Source organism: Arvicanthis niloticus, chromosome 18, assembly GCF_011762505.2.
Source record: "Arvicanthis niloticus isolate mArvNil1 chromosome 18, mArvNil1.pat.X, whole genome shotgun sequence".
Classification (NCBI taxonomy): domain Eukaryota; kingdom Metazoa; phylum Chordata; class Mammalia; order Rodentia; family Muridae; genus Arvicanthis; species Arvicanthis niloticus.
Window position 1 is genome coordinate 24990964 of NC_047675.1, and position 27633 is coordinate 25018596.

The 27633-nt window shown below is 38.3% G+C and overlaps 1 long non-coding RNA gene across 1 annotated transcript in view; it reads left to right on the forward strand.

Annotated features, from left to right (window-relative positions):
* Positions 1-6813: 6813 nt before the first annotated feature.
* Positions 6814-27633, forward strand: part of LOC117723250 (uncharacterized) — a 55985-nt gene continuing 35165 nt past the window's right edge. The window contains exons 1-2 of the long non-coding RNA XR_004608645.2: positions 6814-6933; positions 9389-9450. This is a non-coding gene — a long non-coding RNA (uncharacterized LOC117723250). The remainder of the gene's footprint in view (positions 6934-9388; positions 9451-27633) is intronic.

Below are 27633 nucleotides of genomic sequence, written 5' to 3' on the forward strand. Positions count from 1 at the left end.
CCCAGGAGATCAGAGACAGCTACAGCTTGCATTTCCGGTCTTTGAAGCTGCAGAAGGCGCCCGGGTTCATGCTCCCGTAGATTATAGACAGGTCAAAGAATTAGCGGAAGCAGTGCACGCATATGGAATTGGAGCTAATTTTACTGTAGCCCAAGTGGAGAGGTTAGGTACAGCTGCTATGACGCCAGGAGACTGGCAGGACACAGTGAAGGCGGTACTTAAGAATATGGGCCAATACCTAGAGTGGAAGGCCTTGTAGCATGAGGCATTGCAAGCACAAGCTAGGATTAATGCAAATACTGAGGGACAACAATTATGGACTTTTGACATGCTGGCGGGAGTTGGTTTACACGCGAATGACCAGACCGATCACCCTTGGCAGGTTTACGTACAGATAACATCAGCTGCAGTAAAGGCGGGGAAGTCCCTCCCTAGGAAGGAAGGCAGTAACCTTTATTTGTCCAAGATAATTCAGACAGCTAATGAGTCGTTCTCTGACTTTGTGGCTCGTATGACCGAGGCAGCTGGTAGGATGTTTGGGGAACCAGAACAGGCGATGCCATTAATAGAACAGATGATTTTTGAAAATGCCACAGTTGAATGCTGTGCAGCTATTGCTCCTCGGAGAGCTAAGGGGCTACAAGATTGGTTAAGAGTCTGCCATGGCTTGGGGGGTCCCCTCACTAATTCAGGACTCGCAGCGGCGAACTTAGAAATGGCGGCAGTGTTGCTTAAGGGTCAGAATTGTGGAAAATTCCCTTCAAAACATATGGCCCGATGCTATACCTGTGGGAAGGCGGGACATATGAAAAAAGAGTGCCCAAATAATCAAATACCATCAAAGCTGTGCACTAGGTGCGGAAAGGGTTATCATTTGGCTCGAGATTGCCGCTCTGTTAGGGATATAAAAGGTCAGATCCTCCCTCCAAATCTCTCAGCCATTAAGGAGGAAAATTTTTCAAAAAACGGGTATGCGGGCCCAAGATCCCAGGGCCCCAAAAGATATGGGACACTGCGGAACACTCAGGGGACTCCTTTCGCTGCAGAGCCACCAAAGGTTCCACAGGAGTGGACCTCCGCTCCACCTCCCGAGTCTTATTAATGCCACACATGGGGGTGCAGCCGATCCCGGTTGATTATAGAGGCCCCCTGCCAGAGAGAAGTGTCGGCCTTATATTAGGCCATTCCTCTCTTACCTTAAAAGGGCTCGTGGTACACCCTGGTGTAATAGATCAGGAGAACTTCAAGTTCTCTGTTCTAGCCCACAAGGTGTATTTTCCATCTCCCCTGGGGACAGGATTGCTCAATTGGTTGTTCTTCCAAGCTTGCATGATTGTTTTCCAGCCACTGAGAAGCTTAGAGGTTCTCAAGGGCTTGGTTCCTCAGGAACTGACTTCGCTCATCTGGTGGTTGATTTTAAAACTAGACCCACCTTACAGTTAGCAAGAGAGGGGAAGAAATTTACTGGAATTCTGGACTCAGGAGCATATAAAAGTATTATTTCTGCTAATTGGTGGCCTAAGGCATGGCCTGTAAAGAGATCGTCCCACTCCCTACAAGGATTGGGATATGAGGCCAGTCCCTCAGTCAGTTCTCGCTCGTTGACGTGGCAGGCACCAGAGGGTCAGACAGGAAGTTTTATACCTTATGTGCTTCCCCTCCCCGTCAATCTCTGGGGAAGGGACATTTTACAGGGCCTAGGGCTAGTTCTGACTAGTGAATACTCCCCACAAGCTGTAAACATTATGAAAAGCATGGGATTTAAAGAAGGGAGGGGTCTCGGCAGGAACAAACAAGGAAGGTTAGATCCTGTCTCACAAGAATCAAAAGCAGAAAGGCAAGGCCTGGGTTTTTCCTAGTTGCCATTGAGGGTTCTATGCCCATACCCTGGCTCACAGAGGAAGCCGTGTGGGTTCCTCAGTGGTCCCTATCCTCTGAAAAATTAGAAGCTGCTACAAAACTAATTAAAGAACAAGTGCAGCTCGGTCATTTAGAACCTTCTACCTCCCCCTGGAATACACCTATATTTGTTATTAAAAAGAAATCCAGGAAGTGGAGACTTTTACATAATTTAAGAGCCGTCAATGCACAGATGCGACTATTTGGCTCTGTGCAACGAGGCTTGCCTTTACTCTCTGCCTTGCCTAAGCAGTGGAGAATTATAATTATAGATTTTAAAGATTGTTTTTTCTCTATTCCCTTATGTCCACAAGATAGACCAAGATTTGCATTTACACTACCTACTATTAATCGTTTTGAACCTGATAAGAGATATCAGTGGAAAGTTCTGCCTCAGGGCATGGCCAACAGCCCTAGTATATGTCAGCTGTATGTACAAATGGCCCTCGAGCCAATTAAGAAACAATTTCCTTCGCTGTTGCTGGCCCATTATACAGATGATATTATTATGTGTCATAAGGATTTAAGTACTTTACAGACCTCATACCCCTTATTATTAAAAACCTTGGAACAGTGGGGTCTACATGTTGCTATTGAGAAAGTTCAATTTTCAGAAATTGGTTCCTTTTTAGGGACAGTTATCTATCCAAAAAAGATAATTCCTCAGAAGTTGGAGATTCGTAGAGACCATTTACATACTTTGAATGATTTTCAGAAATTATTAGGTGATATAAATTGGTTAAGACTGTTTTTAAAAATTCCCTTGGCCAAGCTGAAACCTTTATTTGATATTTTAGAAGGGGATGCTCATATTTCCTCACCGAGGGCCTTAACACCAGCTGCGAGCCGTGCTCTGCAAGTAGTAGAAAACGCTTTACAAGATGCCCAGTTGAAACGTATAGATGAAACCAAAACCTTTGACTTATGTGTCTTTAAAACTAGACACTTACCAACTGCTGTATTATGGCAAAAGGGGCCCTTGTTATGGGTTCATCCCAATGCTTCTCCCGCAAAGATCATTGAAAGGTATCCAGATGCAGTTGCTCAACTTGCCCTTCATGGGCTAAAAGCAGCCATTACTCATTTTGGAAGAGAGCCTAAGGTTTTGATAGTGCCTTATACTGCCCATCAAGTCCAAATATTAACAGCAACCTCTGATGTTTGGGCAGTGCTGGTTACTTCCTTCAATGGTCAAATAGATAATCATTAGCCTAAGCATCCCATCTTACAATTTGCCTTAACTCAAGCTATCATATTTCCACATATTGTGTCTCAGGAGCCACTCCCAGATGGAATGGTAGTTTATACAGATGGGTCAAAAACAGGAGTGGGTGCCTATGTGGTTAATGATAAGGTTACATCCAAACAATATCATGAAACCTCACCTCAAATTGTAGAACGCTTAGTGGTGTCAGAGGTTCTGGAAATCTTTCCAGGTCCCTTAAATATTGTTTCAGATTCCTTCTATGTGGTTAATGCAGTAAAAGCATTAGAAGTCGCTGGGTTAATTAAGACATCTAGCAGACTTGTAGAGGTTTTTCAAAAGATTCAGCTTACCCTGGCTAAGCATAGATTCCCTGTCTTTATAACTCATATTAGGGCTCACTCAGGCTTACCGGGACCTATGTCCCATGGAAATGACCTGGCAGATCAAGCCACAAAGTTGATTGCAATTGCCCTTTCGCCAAAATTAGATTTGGCTAAAGCTTTTCACAAAAGGTTTCATGTGACAGCTGAGACACTAAGATGTCGATTTAACATCTTTAGAAGGGAGGCCAGAGATATCGTGACTCAATGCCAAAACTGCTGTCAATTCCTACCTGTTCCCCATACAGGAATTAACCCTTGGGGAATCAGGCCATTACAAATCTGGCAAATGGATGTTACTCACATCCCATCCTTTGGTAAATTACAATATTTGCATGTCTCTATTGATACCTGTTCTGGAGTTATATTCGCCTCTCCATTGAAAAGGCGGCCCATGTTATTCAACATTGCCTTGAGGTTTGGAGTGCCTGGGGAAAGCCTAAAATCCTTAAAACTGACAATGGGCCAGAGTACACTTCTCAAAAATTTCAACAATTTTGTCGCCATATGGAGGTGACACACCTGACGGGTCTTCCTTATAACCCTCAGGGACAGGGCATCATTGAGCGTGCTCATTGTACCCTTAAAACTTATTTGATAAAACAAAAAGGAGAAGTTGAGGAAGCTCTGCCCACGGTGCCACGAGCTACTGTTTCTCTAGCACTTTTTACCCTCAACTTTCTGAATTTGGACAGTCAGGGCAATACAGCGGCTGATCGCCATTGCCTGGAACCAACTAGGCCAAAAGAAATGATAAAATGGAAAGGTGTTTTGACTGGTCAATGGAAAGGCCCGGATCCTATTTTAATAAGATCCCAGGGAGCGGTTTGTGTGTTTCCACAGGAAGAAGACAATCCATTTTGGCTACCAGAGCGACTGACGTGGCGACTCGCGGTTCCTGAAAAAGACCCCCCCGAAGGATTCATCTGCAGACGCTCTCAGTTCCCATTTGGACTCTCCTAAATCGGGTTCCTAGTATATATAGTAAATTTAGATGGCCATCCTATCTGCTTCTCTAAATCCTATGCCCTTGCCTTCTTAAAAGGCGTTGCTTCTGCTAACTTGTACCAATGTAACTCGCTTTATGTCCCAGTGCTGGTCTGCTTTTTCTATAAACAGGCCTAATAGCCAGTTTACCACTCTGATCCCTATCCCCGTTCAGATGTCTGAGACCTTGATTTTATTCTGACAGAAAAGAGATTTTGATATAACTGCAGCCCTTATCGCTGCTATTACCATCCCTACAATTGCAGCTGTGACAGCTGACTCAGACATGGTTAATCAAGTTACAGCAGCTACTGTTGTTAATCAAATTTCAGAAAAAACCTCTGAGGCTTTGACCCTCCCACAGAAAGTGGATGCATTGCAGGCATCCTGTTGGTCAATCAGAGAGTTGATTCAAATGAGCTGTGTGTCAGCGACCCCACATCCAGGTATTTCACCTCTGAGATTTGTGAATGATGCATTTATTTAAAGCCATAATCTTTCTGCTTATTTAAAGGAAAGTGGAATGGGAAGTTGGACCAGGTGCAACACCAATTGCAGATCCGGATTTCGAGTCTTGTTGGAACACGAGTGGAACCTGTTTCCCATGGAGATTTTACTTCTTGAATTTCTTCTGCTTTTTCTTTCTTTCTTTCTAAAAGGGAAGGTAGGCCTGTTTTGATACAGCCCTATGATGTGGATTCATGTTCATAGAAGGTTGGTCTGTAAGCTCAGAGCCCAGAAAAAACGTGACAAGGCCGCTTAGCCCAAGCACTCGCAGCCTTGGAGCAAGCGTCTCTCCCTGAAATTTGACTATCTAGGCTGAAAAAGTAGCCAATGACTGAAACCCTCAGTCTATGCACCCCAAGGGTTCAGCCCATTGCACTGGGTAGATGAGAGGTCTAAGTCCAATCAGCCCTTGCCTGAATAACCGGTACCTGAACAGTTAGAGGTGTTTGCGAGTGGGTACTCGACAGGGAATATTCCATGAGTGTGGATAGATTTCTCGAAAGTATGCCTGATTGCATAAAGGTTTGATGCCAAAAACCTCCCCTGGTGGTGCCCCAGGGTAGAGGCTCCCTTTCCCCGGCAAAAGGCATTGAGATTGGGTATGGGAATTAAACCCATTACAATATCTCATTTTGCACAGGGGATCAGGCCTCTGCTTTCCCTCACTGAGTTGGTGCTGCGCTTAATGGGCGAAAGGCTGTTTCATATCAATAACTTAAACAGGGAGAGATGTAGGAAGCCGCTGTTAGCAGTGGCTATACGTTTGCATTTCCAAGATGGCACTGGCCTTGTGTTTTCCCAGCAGTAAACAATTATCTGCGCAGTTGCTAGGCAGAAAGACCGCCAAGTCACTGGCCTATCCCGAGGCGTAATATTGGGTGGTGAGCGAACAGCCAATCAGAAGTGAATATGTCACTCGAGGATGTATTTAAGCTAGGCCGCTTCCGGTTTCTTCCGTCTTTCTGCTTTACCGTGTCGAGAAGTAAAGTCCTCGTTTGCAGTATACCCGATTATTGCCTCCTGTCTTTATTCGCGGGCGAAAAGGGATTTGGGGGCACGCATTACAGTTTCTGAATTATATATGAATAAATGCTTATGCCATAAGCCCAGATCTGTTCCCTGACTTAGCTCTTAACAACCATTTGTTGAGATATAAAACCTTTTTGTTCTATTCCGAGTGTCATATGGCTTGTTACTTTTCAGAGTTCATGTGCCTGTCTTCCTCAGAGTTCCTAGGCAAATCTCCCATGCCTCCCACTTCTATCTTAGAAATATTCTCTCTAGGCAGAAATTCACCATACATTTTTTTGCCTAAACTCATAGGCCTTTTATTGACAGGCAAAGCTTCCACACATTGCACAAAAGATTCTTTCTATATGCTCACCAGACTTGCCAAATTGATGATAGAAGTTGAAGGCTCTGCTTACTGTGGCAGTTCCACCTTTGGGCAGGTGCTCCTGGATTATGTAGAAAACCAGGAGGGGAAGCATAGATAGCAATTTAACAAGTAGCATGCCTCTGCTGTTTATGCTTCAGTTTTCCAGGTTCCTAACTTAAACTCCTGCCCTGACTTCCCTCTGGTTTCTCTTGCCAAATGGAAGTTGTAAGATGAAAGGATCTGCTTCCTTGCTTCCCTGGTTGGTTTTGAACAGTAATTTTTCACAGCAACACTCAAGCAAACTAGTCTAGAGGGGTAATCAAACATGTGTGATATAAAAGTGGAAAGGAGATTGGGGTTAGTAAGGCAGGAAAGGTCAAAGCAGGATTGTTGGGGATTAGTTCTAATGCTTTGTCTTAATTCCATTCCTGGAATCACATTGGAACCTATGTGTCGAGATGCTGAGGGTCGGTGTCCCCAGTCGTCTTTTTATTGATGAATAACGAGCCAGTGGCTGATGGCTGGACAGAGAGAAAGAGGTGGGAATTTTAGGATTCCTGGGCAAGAAACACAAGGTAGGAGAAGAAGGATGCTGCCACGAGAGGGGTGTAGGAAGGACCACACATTGGGAAGAAGAAGGAAGATCAGATTTAAGAGCCTGCCTACATGTAAACACCAGGGAAAGTGGCGCCAGTGGCCACTCCCCTCATTAGGTCTGTGGTAGCAGAGATAAAATATAATTTAGCAAGTATTAATTCAAGAATACTGGAGGGGAGTGTGTGCTAGCCTTGGAGAGATTTGGAAATGCACTGCCATTGAGCTAGTCCAGGCATATCAAAATACAAAGTTTGTGTGTGAGTGTGTGTGTGTGTGTGTGTGTGGTGTGTGTGTATGTGTCTTTTCATTCATGAATACAGAGAACTCAGACAGGTGGTAAAAATAATCCTATTACATTTTCTAATTTGACTAGTGCAGTCCTCCCACACACACACACTTTTTTTTTTTTTTTTTTTTTTTTTTTTGCAGCGATTGACTTCATACTAAGGACTACAATGGCTGTGTGACTGAAGACTGAAAATACACTGTACTGTGTTTTCTACTCAAATAGATTTATGCTAAAGCATCTTACTCATTCCTCAAAGGCTCAGGATGAGTGCTTCACTTTGTCTTGATATCTTCCTATTATTTTCCTCTAATCTCTGATGCATGCTCAACTTTAAACAAACTACAGAATCTCTCATTTTCCCTGTCATGGACAGGTCTGGTTCCTGGTATAAGAAGCTCCTGTAAAAACAGATCACTCATGGAGGACCTTACTAGAGATTATACTATACCTCTGGGCTTTGTGTCTGTGTTCTGCTTTACTATACTTGTGTTATTTTGTGCTAGCCCTCCCACAGATGCCCTGCCTTAATGCCCAAACCTCTGAAAAGAAGGGAGTTTCTTTCATGATGCCTACAAAATTTTACTCATGGGATTTTGCCAAGCACTTGTCACACAACCCTGCAGCTGTCAGTGCTGTTCATCTTTCTGACTCATGGGACACTGGGTTCCTCATCAAAACTCAAGCATGCCTACCTTATCTTCAGCTTTCTGTTTCTCCCTGTGTAGAGCAGAGTGCATATGTCACCTCTCTTGTCTCCTTCTGCTTCCTCTCCTAGCCCATATTTTCCCCTTGAACGTCTTCCAGGGAAGAGTTTAATCTAATCCCTGATCATGGAAGACAATCCCCAACCTGCTATAGTTGGAGAAAGCCTGAAAAGAGCTGCATTGATTGGTAATTTCCAACTTTCTGGGTCTTATCCACAAGGCAGGTGCTTGATATTCTCCTTTGATTGTGCTGCTGAATGGACACTCTAACAAGTAGAAAGGTCTTGTTACAGGAAGGAGTAAAAAGAATACAAGAAGGCTCATTTATTATTATTTTTTTAAATCAGTTCTGTTAGGAAATCCCATCTTGTTCTAGACCTCTCATTGTAGCATCTCAATAGGAAAAAGGAAAGAGTTTAAATGGCCTTATAATACCCTTTCTTCCTAGATTTTTATGACATAGGACACACACGTTACTTATAAAATGCATACATTTTTCAAAGCTAGAGGTATAAATAGTATTAAACCTTTTCCTTTTTGTTAAATATACTTTTTTTCCCTTTAGAAACTTCCAATGGCAGCTACACATTCTATACAACATCACAAACTCACTTACCCTAGATACAGGAGATTTGATTCATGTATACTTGTATTCATTCATCAGCTACTCTTTGAATGCCTAGAACCTCCTCATTATAGTAAAAGATATAAAACTGTAAAAGCCACAGGAAAGTTAATCCTTCTTTGTAAATGCTCAAATAAAATAGTTTGACACACTTATAACTTATGAACCTCCAAGTGGCTTATTGGTTTTTCTTTAAGTAAGTCAACAAATTCAACTATGTGTACCTAGTGGTTTCATGTTCCTTCAATTTTTAGATCTTCTTTGGGAGTCAAGATTGAAAACCAATATAGATATTTTAAAAGATGGTACTTGGCCAGAAACATATATTCTTGTATTAAAATTGGGCCTGGAAATAGAATCCACTTGGGAAACTGCCTCTACTCCCCAGTTGCCAAAGGAGTCTCATAGCAGGAATGTAACCCCCCGTGAGAGATATATTGAGTACGTGTGAATGAACTCAATGGGGGTTAACATGAAACAGCTGTGTGATTTGGGAGCCAAACTTTGATGTAAAAAATAAAATTAATGGAACAGTAAACATAATGGTAAAAAATTGAAACTGAAACATGTTAGCAGGCTGGTTTTCTATCAGTGTTGAATATTGAGCATATTTCAATGTATGAACAAGAAAACGACTCTCTATGTCAGCAGCAACTTGGGGTCTGGCTTTGTCCCACTCCAGGAAGAAGAATGTGTCAAAACTTTTCTTGTTCTTTCATTCTCTCCTCTACTTATTTCACTTTAGCCTCTTTTTTCCCCTCTTATCACATTGTCATCTCATTTGTCATATATATATATATTCTTCTACCACACAGGTTATATTGTCATCTGGACTGAGCTTGTGTTGGCTTTGCAGATACTAACTATTAGGATCACGGTGAGTTTATTTTGAGAATTCCCTCTTGTGTCTAGGAAACACTTTTTCCTTGTAACCAACTCTCTTTTGATGAACTCTAACTGTTATGGGGAGGGCTGTGATATAGATACTCTACCTAGGATGGAGTGTTCCTTATTCTCTTACTGTGAATATTAACCATTTGTGGATCTCTGTGTTCGTTGCTATCTACAGCAAGATGAAGCATCTCCGATGAAGTTTGAGAAATGTACTACTGTATGAGAGTAGCAATAAGTCAGTAGTTTTCTTTATGTCCAATTAAAAGAATATTATGCAGTATGTTATCCCTAGGGCCTATGACCTATTTTGCTGTAGTTTCTTGGCCCCAATAATGATGCCTATAGGTTTCATTTTGTAGAGTAGGCCTTAAATGCAATCATAGTGGGCCCTACTTTTCAGGGTACCATTTCATTAGTGAGCAAGACAGTTGCCAAGACAGTTGTTATTGTAGTGCACACACTACAGTTGAGTGAGATAAATGTATCCTTCCAACACTATGAATTCTCTTCAGTAGGAGTGAAGCTTCCAGGTAATTTCCAGTGTGATTTCTGGTGTTTTCTTGCTGAGGTATGTGACACATTCAGCAATTGGGGCTTTACTGTCAATTTCTGAGGAATAACCAAAAGTCATGACAACAGCCTGAGCTGTGCAGGGATTTATGGGAACTCACTGGCCAATAACTGCAAAAGATTTGCTGATTTCTGCTAGTGGGGAATTGTATTGCTAACATTAGAGTTTACCAAGAGTATTGCTCCTCCATTGTAGGGTAACTCTATTACAACTCTTTTACATGTGTATATTTTTCTAGATGGGTATTGATAACATATCTGGGTCTAAAGTTTGGTATTTAAAGTAATTGAGCAATGTAAAATGAGAGGAAGACACTGATCTTGCCATTGCTGAGACCTGATGGGGCAGCCGTACATGTTTGCCTTGGTAGAAAGATGATCCTTCCTGATCCAGTCTTGCAACTATGCCTAGTTGACCAAGTATTTCCTTGTGACAAATCATTTTTCCAAAGAAGGGTTTCTATTTTCTTTTGTCTGAGAAAGTACAATGTACTGTTTTTGTTTGTTTGTTTGTTTTGTTTTATTAGGGTTTTTTTTTATCTTCTTGCATAGTTTCCCTTTATTTATCCCTCACCAGCTTCCGTTAGTCACTATTCCTACTGCACAGAGTGCAGGAGAGAATGCCATCTAGAATAGCTTATTATACATTTTATTAATAACTAGCAGAAAGGACCCTGAATGCTCCAATCACTATGCACTTAGACAATGGCAACATTAATCATTTGAATGGATTGCTTCTTTCTATGCATATACTGAGTTTCACAACTGAGCCTCAGAAATATATATAGCTGTCATGTTAACCAACTTTTAAAACAGAAGTTAAAAAGATGGAAATGCTTAAAACCTATAAATGGAAGACATAAAGTTTAGAAGGAGGTATAGAGATGTGGAGAGAGTTTTAGGAAGGGGAGGAGTTAATATGATCAAGGAATAGTGTATACATGCATATATACACATAATTTTTGAGGAATAATTAAGATTAAAAATTGAAATACTAGCAACTCTGATTTTCTATATACAGCACATATCTACTAAACTATTACATTACACCTCATGAATATAGACAGTTATACTGGTAACACTTTACAGCATTAATACAAATCTGAAAGGGAGAATAATATAAATTTATATCACATTTAATTTAGAATGTTTTAGTTGTGTTAAAATTTTATTAAGTCTTACTAAATGGTATTATAATTTTAATTTTAAAGCTATTAAAATTTAGAATAAGAAAAATAGAAATTAAAAAATAATTTAGAAGTGTATATTACAGTGATGGGTATGAGCAAGTATGAATTCCTGTACTTTAGGACCTGCGTATGTCTGTATCCATGTGTTATATCCCTAGATGTATCTCTTTGGCCTTCTGTGATGGAAAATAATTGAAAAGGAAAGAAAATTAAAGAAAACTGGGATACTTTGAGCAGAAGGAATGAAGCCTAATGCAAATTATGCGCTCAATTTAAAAGCAAATATCAAATAAACATCGGAATCACTACAGAGGTTTACCAATCCCTGTTATGTCAGGATTTTCCAAGCCATGGTCTCAATTTTTATTCATCTTTGGAGTTTTCATTAATCAGAAAACTATATGACAGATTTGCTTCTCTCTGTCCCTCCTGACAAATTAAGACAGCTCTCAACGAGACAGTAATGGCAGTTCCTCACAATTATTCTAAAAATAGGCAGGGAAGAATCCTCTCCAGAAACTGCCTTGTCATCCTAATGCAATTATGTAACTGTCTAATCAGTCTGTCAGTTCAGTGGCTGGTAGGCAGGAGAAAATTAATGTTGCCAACCTGAAAGACTAACATCTTGAGACAACTGATCAACCCCTGATTCTGCAATAAAACAGTTTATTCACCATTCACTTCTGGGCCAATAATAACTTAAAAGACAGGAGTTAGTCAACAATTTCATATTTACCAAGTTCATTTTAATGTCCACAAGTTTTTGCAGCCAAATCATGGCTGAATACTTGAATGGTCTGTCTAGGAAATGAGGGATGGATGAAATGTCCTGTTACCGAAAGTGAGATGATTTTCCTGGATTAATGTTGTTCCTCTTCATCACCCTTTGCACTGTTTATGAATATCTGCATATCTACACAGATACTTTCAATTTTTCATTAAGTGGAAGAAATAAAATATATCACTATAAATTTAAAACTGATAGGATTTGAATGCTGTAAGTGCCTGAAAAAGTGATACTATTTTCACTTAAATTTTATCAGCATGAATGAGTTATATACAGAAAATAATATTGGAAGGATATGCATCCAGAATACTCTACACTGTGCAGTAGAATTAATTTTAATTATAATTTTCAGCATATAGCCCTTCCTAATTAAAATCTGTTTATTATTTCAATGACACAGACTTGGCATCAGTCAGGTCTAAACATGAGTTATAGTCTGCCGTTAAGTTCTGAGTGACCTTAGGAGGCAATTTAACTTCTTTATTGCTTAATATTATATATGGTTTGTATATAAAATTGGCTGTATATTAGCCTCAGTTCTAAAAATGTGCTATGAGCAACTTTGGGAGAAAACAGTGGGATAGAATTGTGCATTTATGTAAGTTACCTGTTTTCTTACTACTCTCAACAAATGTTATGAGCTCTCATGTGCATGCGCGCGCGCACACACACACACACATACTTACACTATTCTTAATCCTAATAGTTTTCCTTTACGGGTATTATAAGTATCTAATTGTATTGAATGATAATATTTTACCAAGTTTGCCTTTTATTTTAGTCTACTTTCTGGTCTTTGGGATCTAGTTTCAAATTCCTGGATGGCACATTCAAGCAGGGGCTTGAATGTTGTCTTTAACACAATTCAAAGAGACATGGCTAATTAAGTCAAATTTAGGAATGGCAGCCTGCTGAAAGTGGTATGTTCCTTAGTAACATCATGCAAACTGACAAAGTTGTTTGAAAATATATTTCTGTGCATGTACTTATGCATGCATGTAGCAGGAATTAATGTCAAGATGGGTGTGGATTTTATAAAGAATATGAAAGAGTATATGGGAGGCTTGGAGGTAAGAAAGGGAAAGGAAAGAGATGTAATTATAAAATATTCAAATATAAAAAATAAAAAATAAAAGAAATAGAACTGCAGCTTTATGTTTAGCATGGGTAAAGCCTTGGGTAACATTTTGCATTTCCCCCCCACAAATGTAGGCCACAGAACTCAGTGCACAAGTCCTCTAAGTTTTTTTGTGAATTTAAAAACTAAAATATACTCCATGCAAATAATGCAAACAAAATTTCAAATGTGAAAAAAAAGATGTTCTTGCACAAATTTTAACACTAGGATGTTCATAATAAATATCAATGGTCATCTCTGGGTATGCCTGTTAATGTCAGAGAGAAGTGGTTGGAGGGTATACAGAGGAGGTATTGGAAGGGCTGGGGGGAAAGGAGGAAACAGTGATTGGATATAATAATAATAATAATAATAATAATAATAATAATAATAATAATAAAGCAGGTTACTCTAAAGACTGTATAAACCTTGTAGTACTTTGGGCATCAAGTTGGACATAAGGATACCTGCTCTCTAGTCCTACATCCTTCTCTGATGTTAAGTGTCGATTAATTGTGAGCCGATTTGTTATTGTTATAAAGTTCTATGGTCAGTTATAATCTTGTTTTGTGCCCTAAAAACATATTTCTCCTGCAACATAGAAAGGATAAAACCAGTAGTGAAGGACTATATTCTATTAGATCCTAAAACAGAAAAGAATTTGTTTTTAAACCACCTGTAATTCTAAACTGTTACTCACTTGCAGCACCAAGCTATTTTTTAATTAATCATTCCATTCATTTGCATGTCAAATGATATACCATTTTCCAATTAGCCCCTCCAGCAAACTCCCCCCCCCCACGTAGCCCATGATATCCCGCTTCCCGGTTACCCTTCTACCAACCCCCTATCCCACATCTGCCCTGGCCCCTCCTTTGCCTGTTTGAGGGTGCACCCCTACCAGCTCACACTCTCCCACCCCATCGATCCAGCATCCTCTTACTTTGGCGCATCAAACCACCAAACCTCCCCTGGACCACGGCCCTCCTCTTCCATAGTTGTTGGGTAAAGCCATCCTCTGCTACATATGTATCTGGAGCAATAAATCCCTCCAGGTACACTCCTTTGTTGGTGGTCTAGACTTTGGAAGAACTGGGTAGTCAGGCCAGCCTATGTTGTTCTTCCAATGGGGTTGCAATCCCCCTCAGCTCCTCCAGTCCTGCCAGTTCCCCCACCAGATTTCCTGAGTTCAGTCTGATGGTTAGCTCCAATCATCCACCTCTGCATTGGTCAGTTGCTGACCAGACCCTTCAAGGCCACACTTGGTTCCTGTCAGAAACAAACTTTTGACCAGGGCAACAGTGTTGGGGTTGGTGTCTGGAGACATGATTTATTCTCCGGTGGGATCACTCCTGGTTGGCCCTTCCTCCAGTCTCTGTTCCATTTTATTGTTCCTGTTCTTCCTTTGGACAGGACCATTTCTGAGTTAAAAAAATTAGAGATGAGTGGGTGGCCCCATCCCTTGACCAGGGGCCATGCCTATCCATTAGTCTCCAAAGGTTCTATCTCCCCCTTCTCTGTGCATTAAGGCTAAAAAGGCAATCCCATTGGGTCCTGAGAACATCAAGTTCCTCTGGTGTCTGGGGTCTCCAGTGGCTATCCCCAGTTCCTCATCACCCTACCTACCTATTTCTATTTGATTTCCTGACCCTCTGTACCTCTCTCACATCTCCTCTAGTTTCTGATACAGGCACTATTATTTCCTACCCCTCCTTTCCCCCTCGCTTGTCCCCCTCTTCTTTCACTTCCCAAATCGTCCTGTTCGTTCCTCAGTGCAGGACGGAAGCATGCCAAGCTATTCTTTATGCATCCTTTTCAATGCTATGTTATGAATTTAAATTTATAGCAGATACTTTTTTCTTGATGGGTAATTCAGGGATAACAAAGAAAGAAAAGTTTCAGCATAATATTTATATTTTACTATATTGTCTGGTACTCTATATCTGTGTATAACCTACGGGGCCATAAGTTAGAAGGGAAGTTTTACACTTTTGTTTCAATTATTTCTGATTCTGTGATCAAAACAGAAGGCATGGAAGAATGTGGCTTATTCTTTTGCTTCAATTTGTGCTTAATTTTTTAAAGCATTCCACGAGCACCTGACAATGGAATAGCTTTTGTTTGTCGGTTTGTTCATTTCTTTTGTGTTTGTTTGTTTTCTGCATTAGCTGAATTAGCCTCAATTCCACGGCCAGATTACTGAGACTGTAGTATATATGTATGTGTGTGTATGTATGTATACATGTGTGTGTGCATACGTACACATGTGTGTTATGCTAACCACAGGCTGGGCCCTCTTCCCTTATTTAACGCTTGAGATAATTCCCCACATGCATGCCCACAAGCTGTGGAATCGCTCAATTTAGGTTTCCTCTCAGATAACTCTAGGTTATCCGACATTGACAATAAACGTGTCAGTAAAGTTGAATACAAGGTGTAGGCATGCAAAGCTATTATTAAAATAGAAACAATATAAACATTAAACAGTGTGTTCTTAGCTCTCAGTCTACACATGTAGGTAAAAGAACTTGCTGATATTTAATTTCAATGTTAAGATTTAATTCACAGACCTTTGACAAAAAGTTTTGACAAAATTAAGAAATATGTAGAAGAGATTATTAATTTCATAACATGATTTAGGACATAGAAGGCGATTCCCAATGCATGCATTCTTTAATTCTTGTCAGAGTACTTGCATAAATGTGGTTATTCAATCTGTCTAGTTGGGGTAGCCCCTGATGAGAGAGGACGAAGAAGAGATAGTTGGGGCCCTGTGTACCCACTGAAGCCAACATCATTGAAGGCCCAAGTCTGATGAAAAACAAGTCCTTGTTTGACATTGAATATTAAAAGACAATGACTCTTCCTGTTCACATCCCAAGCATTCTTTCCATGCTCAGTTTTCTCCCTAACTTTCATTTTTGTTTTTTTGTTTTAAACTGGTATCTCATGAATATATTATTTAAAAGCCCTGGGATTTTTAGCAGCCTCCTGATAATCTATCACCTGGGGATAAAGCACCAAAAAAATGCATGAGTTTATGCTGGGGAAACTCCAAGGGCAGATAAAAGATTTACCTTTTATTTCCTTTTGTCCACAAATAAAATTGCTGCATCCTAAATGTATTTCCTGTTGAAAATCTTTTGGGAAAGTGTATGTGATGTGAAATTCTTATGAATAATAAAATATATATCAAAGCCTCCATTAATTATTCCATTTCCCCTATGAAGTATAAAATTAATGGATTAAGATTAATGCTGATATATATATATATATATATATATATATATATATATATATGTATGTATATTCAAGATCTAACCATTAGTGCGTTGATCTCCTGATTAAATTTGAGTTTACCTTCGGTAGAAATGTATCAAAACACTCCTTCATGTACTAAAGAATCTATTTGAATGCAATGTACAACTGACTTTTCCTCCAGTTCTATTTAAGCATATTTTTTTATCATTGAAAATTTATTGAACCCCATTTGTCAGTGAGAATTACTCTCTGAAGTGTCCTTTATTAAGATGCTTACCTGTACATGCACGGGTACCTGAGTTTGATCTCCAGTGTCTGTTTGAAAATGTCAAATGTTATGATGTGGGTTTATATTATGAACATTGGGACATTGGAGACAGGGACTAGTCTTGTCTAAATGTGGAGCTTAATGGGGAGATCTTGTCTCAAGGAAGTAGACAATGACTCTCATATGCGAGGCTGTCCTCCAGCCTCCACATGCATATACATATAAATGCACATTTAGTGGTGCATACATGTGAACATGCACACATATGCACAATATGCACACACTGAAATTTAAAATAAACACTTATTTTCTTAGTTCCAAAGACCCACTCATCCATATTAAATTGTATTAAGTTTATGCCTCGATCAACTTGTTCTGCTTTCTTTCTCTCTGATCTGCTTTTTCCAGAGATATTGAGACAATGCTCAATGTTCTCTGTCTCTCTCTCTCTCTCTCTCTCTCTCTCTCTCTCTCTCTCTCTCTCTCTCTCTCTCCAGCTGGAGACAGTTCTCCAAAGGGTTCTCTCTTGCTATTCTAAAACAATTCACTGGGTAGCTCATCTCTTGTAGATATTAAACGGAGTTTTTTTTTTTTAATTTTACATATCAATCTAGTCATCTACGTCATGTTTCCTTTTAATTATCCTATGAATCAGCATTCCCAGTTCCCAGCCCCTTAAGTCTTAGGAGACAGCAAGCATACATTTTCTTTTAACTTTGTGAAATAATTTAGAGATCTGCCTGCCTCTGTTAATCATAGATAAATTAGCTGGATGGGACCCAGTCTTGAAATTACCATTTATACCTGGGCCTAGACTCACTATGTCCCAGGGTAACCTTGAACTTAGGAATTTGCCTGCCATTGTATCTGCAGATCTTCATATCTTTCTGACAAGCTGCCTTATTGATGCAGCTGATTTTGTTTTTTTCGATCCATGGAGCACCTCATGTAATCATATTGTATCCTTATTTTTTGCATAGTTGAGAAATTATGAATTTTTTTGAACTCAGGTTTTTAGAGTTCTTTTTCACAGCTTTGAAGGACATCCTGAAGTCCCAATGTTTACCATTTTTCAAAAGTATTAGCCAAACCTTTGCCTCCTGGACATGTGCTGTCTCTGATTATCATAGAGTTGTTAATGTTAGCAGGGAGGAAGGACATTTTGTTAGCATTCCTTCTAGGGTCTGCCTGACAGTTACATGGCAACAACCAGGTATGCATGATTTACTATAAAAGGGGCTTGTTTGTCCTCTTCTTGCTTCATCTCTACCTCTTCTCTCCGTGACAACTTTCTTCCTCTCTCCCCTCTCCCCATCTCCTCCCCACCCCCAATGTTCCAGGCTGGTCTCTTTTGTTATCTCTCTGTTTCTCTCTCTCTCTCTCTCTCGCTCTCTCTCTCTCTATCTCTCTCTCTCTCACCACCCTCTCTCTCTCCTCCCTTCCCAACTCCCCTTCCATGCTCTAAATAAACTCTATTCTATATTAAACCTGTCTTATGGATGCTACCTCAAAGAGAAGGGGTACCTCAGCATGGGCTCGCAGAGGCACCCCTTCCACTATACCATACCTCACTTACCTCACTTTACCAAAACATACCCTGGCTTCTTTCTTTGTTGATAAAGCATAACACATTCCTCAAAGGATGAACATTAAATGTGTACATTATTTTACACACCTATGCTTGCAGCAGCCACTGACATGTGTGGAGGCCTATGTTGCTAGCCCTGTCCAGAAAGTTGGCAAGAACTTTTGGTTTTCTATTTGGAGAGTGAGGAGAGGCCTCACTGACCAAAAACAAGAAAAGAAGTATCCCACAGTAGGCATCAGCAATTTTGTTTAATAACCCATGATTATGTCCAAACTTGCAACATTCTCTCTACGACTCGAAGAACGTTGTTGAAGATGGAATATAAAGAATATAAGATCTAGAAAATAAGAAGGTTATGGGACACCACATTTTGACCCATATACATCCATTATAATTATGAATATAGTACAATGACACTTCCCTATATTCAGCTTGCACAGAAAAATGGGAGCTCTCAATAGGCAACTGCAGCCTTGTAAAAGACTCAAGAGGCCTTGCTTCTTTATATCTCCAACCAACTAGTGGTCATTGGCAGATTCTGGGTGTTACTGTTATTAATTGTCTAAGCACTCCAGTCTCCAATGTAGACTTCTAACCAATTGTTGTACAGAGAGTCCTAATTAAACTTATTGGTTCTCAAAGGAGAAACAGACAAACATGAATATGTAAAGGGGTCACATGGGCTGGAAAGGGGCCGATGAGGGGTAGAAGTCAGACAAGGGAGAGTAAGTGGTGACTGAAATCAAATGCATAGTAGACTTTCAGACAGGTATGAAAATGTCAAAGAACAAATTTAATAACAAATGTAAAGAAATGGCAAATATCTACTTGCTTCATTCTGAAGTAAGTGTTGAGGTTTAATAGAAAAGAAGTCTCTGTCTACTCAACAAACAGACACACAGACACAAAGACACACATGTACAGAGATTCAGTCATATACACAATACATTCATATTCAGACTTATATAGATATACACACACATAAACACACACAACCATACACAGACTTATACACACTCTCATACAAATAGATGCACATACATATGCATACACACACAAAGATACATACACGGACACAAATGTATACAAAAAGAGACATAAAATAGTAATAACACTTTCCTTTGAAATATAGAACATTCTTTCTCATGCTCTGTGATTCTCTCATTTTATTCAAAATGGATGTGTCTTGTGTCTTCTGTGACGTCTCCAGAGGAAGAAAGATGTACTTAGAATGAAAGCTAGAGATTGAATGTTCCTAACATGCAATGCATAACTGTTTGTACATTCTTTAGATATTATGCCTTCATCTTCCTTTCCCTGGGTTCCCTAACAACTCCTCTCCTCATCTCTTCCTTGTGTAGATGATGGTTCTAATGCCTACCTTATAAAAGATCTCATGATTTAGTATTATTTAATAACACATGCTATTTTATATATGCTATCTATCTAAATATTTACATTATATTTTATATTATAATAGTAATAGAGACAACTGGGAGAGAAAGTTTAGAGTAATTGAGTGTAATTCCATTAGAAGACAGAAATCCACTAAAAGATTGAAACCTCTCTGTTAATGTGGTTATTTTTAAATGTGGGAGATCAAATAACTCAAATTTGAGGCATTCTCCTTCATGTAGTTTTCAAGTCCCATGCAATAATGGCCAAAAGAAATCATATCCTTGTTTTCAAATAATACATTCCAGACAAATTAAAATATTCAAAGGTTACAAAAAGTCATAAATTCAAATGTAATGTCATAAGTATTCATATAAGTTGTTAGAATGAAACATGCCAAGGACAATCATTTTGAGGCATTTCTAAGAGTTATTCTTTAAGGAAAAAAATGGGTTCATTGTGTAAATCTAGTAATAAAATTTCTACACCTAGAAACAAGGTAGGCTAAAGGGTATAACAAACCAACAATTTTAAAACTTTGTTCCTGAGATACATTCTTTGCTATGTGTCTAAGTTATTTATCTATCTGCTCTAACTAAATTAAATTACTCTGTGGTCACATATCAGAAAACTAACACTAGTGGAGGTGGGTATACTTTTCTGGCATTGAGAAGATAATGCAGTTTGGTAATGACCTTTTCCCCTCTGTTTAAAAAAAAAAAAAACTGTCAACCATTATCAAAATGATTTCCTTAAGAGCCATTTAACAAGATTCATTAATTTAAAGAGATTAAAAATGGTCTTATTAAAAAGGACATTTTGACAGGAAAAAGGAGTTATAATAGAAGCTGCAGAGCAGCAGTCTCCCCTCTTATCAAAGATGCAGCAGAGTTCTGAGCAAAGTCTTCATTCAAAGTGAAGTTCATGATCTGATTCCATTAATAGAAGTCTTCAAATGTAACAGAAAATAAAGTTTGTGGTAGTTCAGAATGCTAACAGCGCTACTCACTGGAGCACAAAGCATTCTGTGTTCTCCTAGTGAATGTTTCTAAAAGAAATGTCAAGGACAAAGATGGAAAGACAAGCTCACACATAGGAGACAACATAAGAGACATAAATACTCCAAACAAGGACAACTATTTTTCTTGACATTGAAATTGAACTCAGGCCCCTGCTTATGCCTGACAAGGCCTCTACAACAGAGCTTCAACTCCAGACTTAGAACTAACTTTTAATTAACTGCATAATATGTTTTTATTGCTGGCTACTTTGGGCACAGCAGCTGCTCAGATAGAGGATTTTATTTCTAAGTTATATATAACAAGGGTGCTGTACTGAAATGCATTTATTTTTAAAACAATACTTATTCTATTATATAGGACTCATGATAAGGATATGTGGTATATTGAAACAACTGTGTAAGAAATGCAGAGCACGGTTTTGATATAGATACAAATGTAAATAAATATATGAAACAATAAAACATTCACACATTTATATTTACCTAAAATGCAGAAATTAAGATGTGCAGAATTGTGCACATTCGTGCACACCTCTAGTTGGAGAGTTTAAGATGTATGGACTTGCAATACTTTCCCTAAATAGCTCACCACTGGTTAGAATACAATAGAAGCTCTGTGTTTAATGGATCTTCTGGAAAACAGATGTTGATATTAGTGGAGAAAAATATAAATTGGCAGGGGTTGTTTTTGTACATAATGTTTTCAGCAGATTACAAATATGCCACATCTATGTTTTAACTTGAGTAAAGAAAGAAAAATGGATAAGAGACTAGATAGAGAGATTTTCAGCCTACAGTACAGGCTTGGAAATTTCTTGGGTAGCCAAGGCATCAGGGACACAGCAGTGACTGCCCGTGAAATGAGTTCCAGGCCAGAATCCACTGTTTACCTTGGACTCTTGTGTTTTGGTGGAACAAGTTCTTGACAAGAAAAGGATCTAAAGACACTGTCAGTGGTAGACAGTGGTAGACTGCTGATCAGCAAACATGCCATGTGCCTCTTCTTAAAGGGAGAGATTTATAACCTGAACACAAATTTTTAATAGAGCAGATACTTATAGCAAACCTTTTCCCCCCCTAAAAACCAGAAATGAGCATAATATGGCAGCACACACCTTTAGTCCCAGCACTTGGGAAGCAGAAGCAGAAATAATGAGAGTTCATACCTACCCTGGATCAAAGTGAGTTCCAGAACAGGCAGGGCTACAAAGAGAAACCTTACTTTGAAAAACACAATAAAGCAAACAAACAAACAAAGCTAAAATGTCATGACCAGGCCTTTATGGACAATATTGTCCTATTGAGAGCTAGAGATGCTAGGTGTCTTTACTGCAAAAGGTCTTTGCATCTTCCCTGGCAAAAATCAGGGATTCCAGAAGGAAGTTCCAGTTTCTCTGATCTAGCCTCGAGTAAATGAGCATCCCTGCTTGGAAAGCATACCTGTGGGTGTACCTTCTTGAAGAATACCTGAATATGTCATGGTTGGGCCAAGAGAGATGAATACTTCATACCCCTCCCAGTGTGTCATTATAGTTTCTGACATAAGTTTCATAGGAATCTCCTAGAGAGGTATGTACACAGCTCCACCCCTAACCAAGAAGCTGTTTGTAATTGATTTCTTATGAGAAAAGAAAAGAAATAGCTTTCTCCAATGGAATAGCACTGGCTATACAATCCACACTCCAAGACAGGCCCTAAGTCTATGGGTAGGTGGCCAATGCAAAATGGGCTTCATGATTTTTGCCTGTATCTACTTTTTCTTTTGTTTAGTTTTATTTTGATATTTTAAATTCTATTTTGTTGTTGTCATCGTCACTTTGTTTTTATTAAACATTTGTTTTTTTTTTTTTTAAGAAAGAGAAAAAGAACATAAAGTTCAGGGGGTATGGATGTGGAGAAGATCTGGGAGGATTTGAGGGAGAAAAAAGGAATATTATAAAAATACATTATATGAAAATAATTTTAAATTAAGTAATTAAATGAAAAAGGTCTTAGAAGGTAAGTACCATGCTTTCACATTTTTGTGCCCATCTTCTGCTGTGAGGGAGTTCTGCCTTCTTTCTCGTAAATTCCAATCTGTGAATTATAATAAAGCTCTTCTGAAATCATCTTCCCATTTGATAGATGGTCAGGGTTTGAGTTCCTGATTGTGGACATATTAGCTAATAGCCTAGGATCTACCTATTCAACTTTTCCTTGTTATTTAAGTACCAAATCCTGTTCTCAGACTTCCTAAAGCCCATTTTGCTTACCTTATATTTGTTACTATTCTGGTGTCATCTATGTACTATAGACTGACATTGCTTTTACAATTCCTGTGAGGTAGGACTATGTATTGCTTCTTTACAATTAGGTTCCGATGTTGTACATACAACTGCAAACACTGCATACTGAGATACTTGTGATAAAATGAATGGGATTTTTGTTCTCTACTACTTCCTGTGGTGAATGCTTCTTTAAGGTCTCTAACTTGCATGACATAACAGTCTTTAATTTTTTTGAAATGATATTATAATTATATTTCTTCCTTCCATTTCTTCCCTTCAAATAATCTTCCCACTCTTCTTCAAACTAATGACCTCATTTTTATTACTTGTTATTTTACACACACACACACACACACACACACACACACACTCCTGAATACAACCTCAGTCTATAAAATGTTACTTTTATGTATATTTTCAAGATAGACCATTTGGCAGGAAAAAAATCAGTTAATATATTCTTTCCTGAGAATGATCATTTTTTCTGTTCCCAGATTTCCTCTGTGGCCTATAGGTCTTTGTTTAGGGTTGAAGCCTCGGGGATTTTTTTTTCTGTTCAATTTGGTATACCCATCTGGTGTCATACTGTCTTTGCTCAGGTTTGGACAGTCATGTTGATGGGATTTAATGGATGTAGCTTCCGACAATACAAGGAGATTCCTTGAGCATCTGACTTTTACAATCATTCTGCCCCCCTTTTCTGCAGTGTTCACTGAACCTTAGGTATGCAGGTATTTTATAAATATATCTATTAGAACTAGGCTCCATAACTTTACAATTTGATTGGTTGTGGTATCCATTATTTGTTTCAAATATCACTGCAAATTTATTTGTGTATAACTTCTTAATACAGGAAAAATGTATATGTAGTGACTGTGTATCATGTCTCATTCATATCAAAACATGTAGTATCCCTGTTCAAGTAAAAAGCCTGAGACTCAGTGGGAATAAGTAACTCATTGAAGGTCATGCAACTTGTAAATAATGGCAATATTGGATCCAATAACCTTCCACTAAAATGCATATTTCTTTGCTTTAGCTTATGCTGTGCTTCTCAGTACTTCTTAGAAATTTACTTCTAGGAAAACCACCTCTGTAAAATTATCTTTGCTTTTTATTTAGTACAGTCTCCAGCAAATTATAGTTTGATAAAGAAGGCTCAGGTTGCTGATAGCTTGCCTGGATTGCATTTACTAAAGTCATTAAGCAGAGGCTGGGTTGCTACCCTGCTACTTTACAATATTAAAGGGTCAGGAGCATTTGGGCACACATAAAGATGTATAAATTGTTACTTAATATTTCTAGGTAGAAATAATTCAAAGAGGAAAAAGATAGCTGACCCATGAAGGTAACTTAGCTTGCATCAGAGTTAGATCACAATTTTGAAGTGTCAGCTCCTGTTCTTTTATCCGGCATCTCTCCCTTTCCTCTTTCTCTCTTCTTTTAATCCCTTTCCTCGTCTTTCAAATATATGACAAAATATCCTTCATATTTACCTTGAAATCAAATCTGGGAGAAATAATATATTTTACAATGCCAAATCTAAAATTGTTCCATTTCTCCTGAAATTGTAAATTGGAATTTGAGGATATCCCATCAACATCAACAATACAGCCAGCTCGAAGCCAGCTTTGGCTATACAATATCCTATTTAAATCAAACAGAAAAAAGTATTGTTTTTCAACATTTTGAAAGTCCTGGGAGTAGCTACATTAGCTGAGAAAAATATATTTAATGATAATTAAAATATATCAGCAATTTGTGATGTGATCTTTGTCATTAGGGGAAAACTGAAATGGAATTATTCAAAATATTCAATAGAGAATTCAATATTCAATACTCACCATGAGATAAATTTGCCTCTAAGTCTTGAATGTAAATTAACATATTGAATACTAACATTTTGCCATAGTGCTAATCACACCCAGTAATTATAACACATGACATACCAAGCAAACATAAAGACAATAATAACAATGTGTAAGATACAGTTTTATTTAGAGTCGTCTTCAGCAAATTATAAGACTATACATACATATTCAAAATTGAAAAATCATTAATAATGTAACCAATAAAATTTTACAATGCCCACTTATTAATGCTGTTGGACATTAGCATTAGAATTTTGGTTAGATATCAGAAGTTTTACTATTTAAAGAATCTGGTTTGCATTCAGACTCTATCAGTTTTGGGCAATACAACGATGCATAAAACTGAATCAGTGTGGTTATAATCTAGGCAAGAGATATGAACTGTTAGTCAAGTGTGATGAAGCAATCTCCGGATCCTAGCACTTGTGAGCATGAATCAAGAAGAATGCCATGAGTATAAGGGCAACTTGGTCTGTACAGTTATCTATAGAAAATACATTGTTACAAAATGAGATCCTATCTCAGAATGAGAAGAGGAAGAAGAAAGGCAACTCACAATATCCAAGGTCCAAGTTTTATATCCTATATATATATATCTAAATACATATGTACCTACAGAAATAAATGGAGTGTGTTAGGGTGTTTGCGTACAAAGGCCTGGGTAGATTAGCAATAGCCAACTGTGCAGGAGAGAGAGAGGAAGTTCAATGACTCAATAATCTCAATCCAGCTCTAAAATCCTGGGAACTCTTTGGAGAGTCTTGGTGTTGAATTTACATTGGAAGGCTGAAAAACGTGGGCATCTGATGTCATCAGAAGATTCCAACCCAGTGACTGCTACATTTTGACTCATGCAGGAAAGAGGGTAAGCTTCATGGATGTACTTCTGCTTTTTTCTTCCTTTCACTTGATTGTCCTTTAGAAGGTGCCACTCCTAATAATGACAAGTCATTCCTATATATCAGTCCTCCAGGGAGGCATAGACACAGGCACACAGTCACACACACACACACACACACACACACACACACACACACACACACACATTTTGTGTTTCATCAATCCTACATGTCTCTTAATTCCATTAAGTAGACAACAAAGCCAACTAGAACAGGTATGGGATACTAAAACCACTATAATGACACTGCAATTTTGAACAAAAATTAAATAACAGATATTGTTGGAAACCCAAGAGTGAACTCTGATTATCTTTAAGTTGTGCCCTGATCCTTAACTGTTATGGGTTCTTAGAGACACAAAGGATAGAATTTGAGAAACCAAAAACACAGATCTGCAGTGTGAGCGTTAGAGAACTCTAGATTCCACTTAGAGTACCTGATTGAATCTGGAGTGGAGTACAAATCTTTTTTACAACAGTCTTATGAAGTCGTAATGACAGACTTTATCAAGAAGCCACACTGTAAGAAAATACAATAAATGTCATGGCCTAAGTGCAGGCAAATGATTCTCAGGAATATTTTATTATACATGTACTCACCTCTAGCCAGCCACACTAAATGAAGAAGATCAATACTTTAACTACAGTATTACTATATTACTTACCCTGGATGTTTACAGACATGAAATATTATGACACTTTACTGCATGTACATATTCTTTAGCACAAAATGGAATGCATTTTGTTTATCTATGCTTTTAAAAACACCCTTAAGGCTTAACACACATCATCAGTTACCTATAAATATTTGATGACAGAAAGTAATATTTTACATCTCTTTGATGAATTTTCAAAAAACCTGAGGTATTAGATAACTCTAGGACCCTGAATCAATCAGCATGACTCAGAAGAAGTCCATTGTCTGTTGGCTGTGCTAGAGAATAGTGACATATACTCAGATGATATGGTAAGACATAAAATAAGTCTAAAATGAGGTTATATAGAGCTATGAAACTGAGTAGCAAAAGACATCTTAATTTTTGCATTTGCTTTGTCGTGGCTGAAAGTTATTCTTCATCAGATTGTAACTATGCAATGCCCCTATAAACAATAGGCCTAAGTGTGACCTAAGGGAAGGAAGATATCAAAATTGCAAATTTGCAATAATTGAATGAATGTTGAGGAGGAAAGTCAATCATTATAAACAGGAAAGTGAAAACACTTTAATGATTGAAAGAATGTTGTGTTATTTGGTTTTCTAGTCCTTTTTCAAGAGATTTTAAATAATTATCATAAAGCAAAATAATTTTACAGAATTCAATACATGACAAAGACAAATTTTTTCAAATTAAGTTTCATGTTAATTAAGAGATCTCAGCTTATCTTATAGATAGGAAATGCAACTCCATTGAGAATGCAAAGGGACACATACTCTCTGTTGAGGACATGCACATCGTGACTTAAATACCACCTATGAAGACCTACCTACCAACAGAAATCTCATAAATTCATTCACAATGCTCTCAATGGGACTGAATCTGGAAAAACAGACATCTGAGGCTATGTCTAAATTTCAAATTATAGCTGAGAAGATACAAGTAGAAAACACCTTTCTGTGGATTCAGTTTGGGTTGATAGTCATTGAAGCCATAAAATGTGCTATACTACAGTTTGAAGTAAAAGGCTATAAAGATTTATTTTGTGTATTCTTTAGAAGTAAACAAAATCTGTGCCCAAGCTGAAATAGTTTTGAGGTGTTTTGAGAAAATGCTAGTTTTAAGGTGAGTTGACTCAAAACCCAGTACTGTATCTCAACACACCTCATTCCCAATTTGCTTCAATGACCCTCAGACTTTAAGCCCCTTTTATCCTTCAGTTTGATATTGTGTATTAAATGCATCTCTTTCAGATCTGAAATATTTTCCTCTCAAAA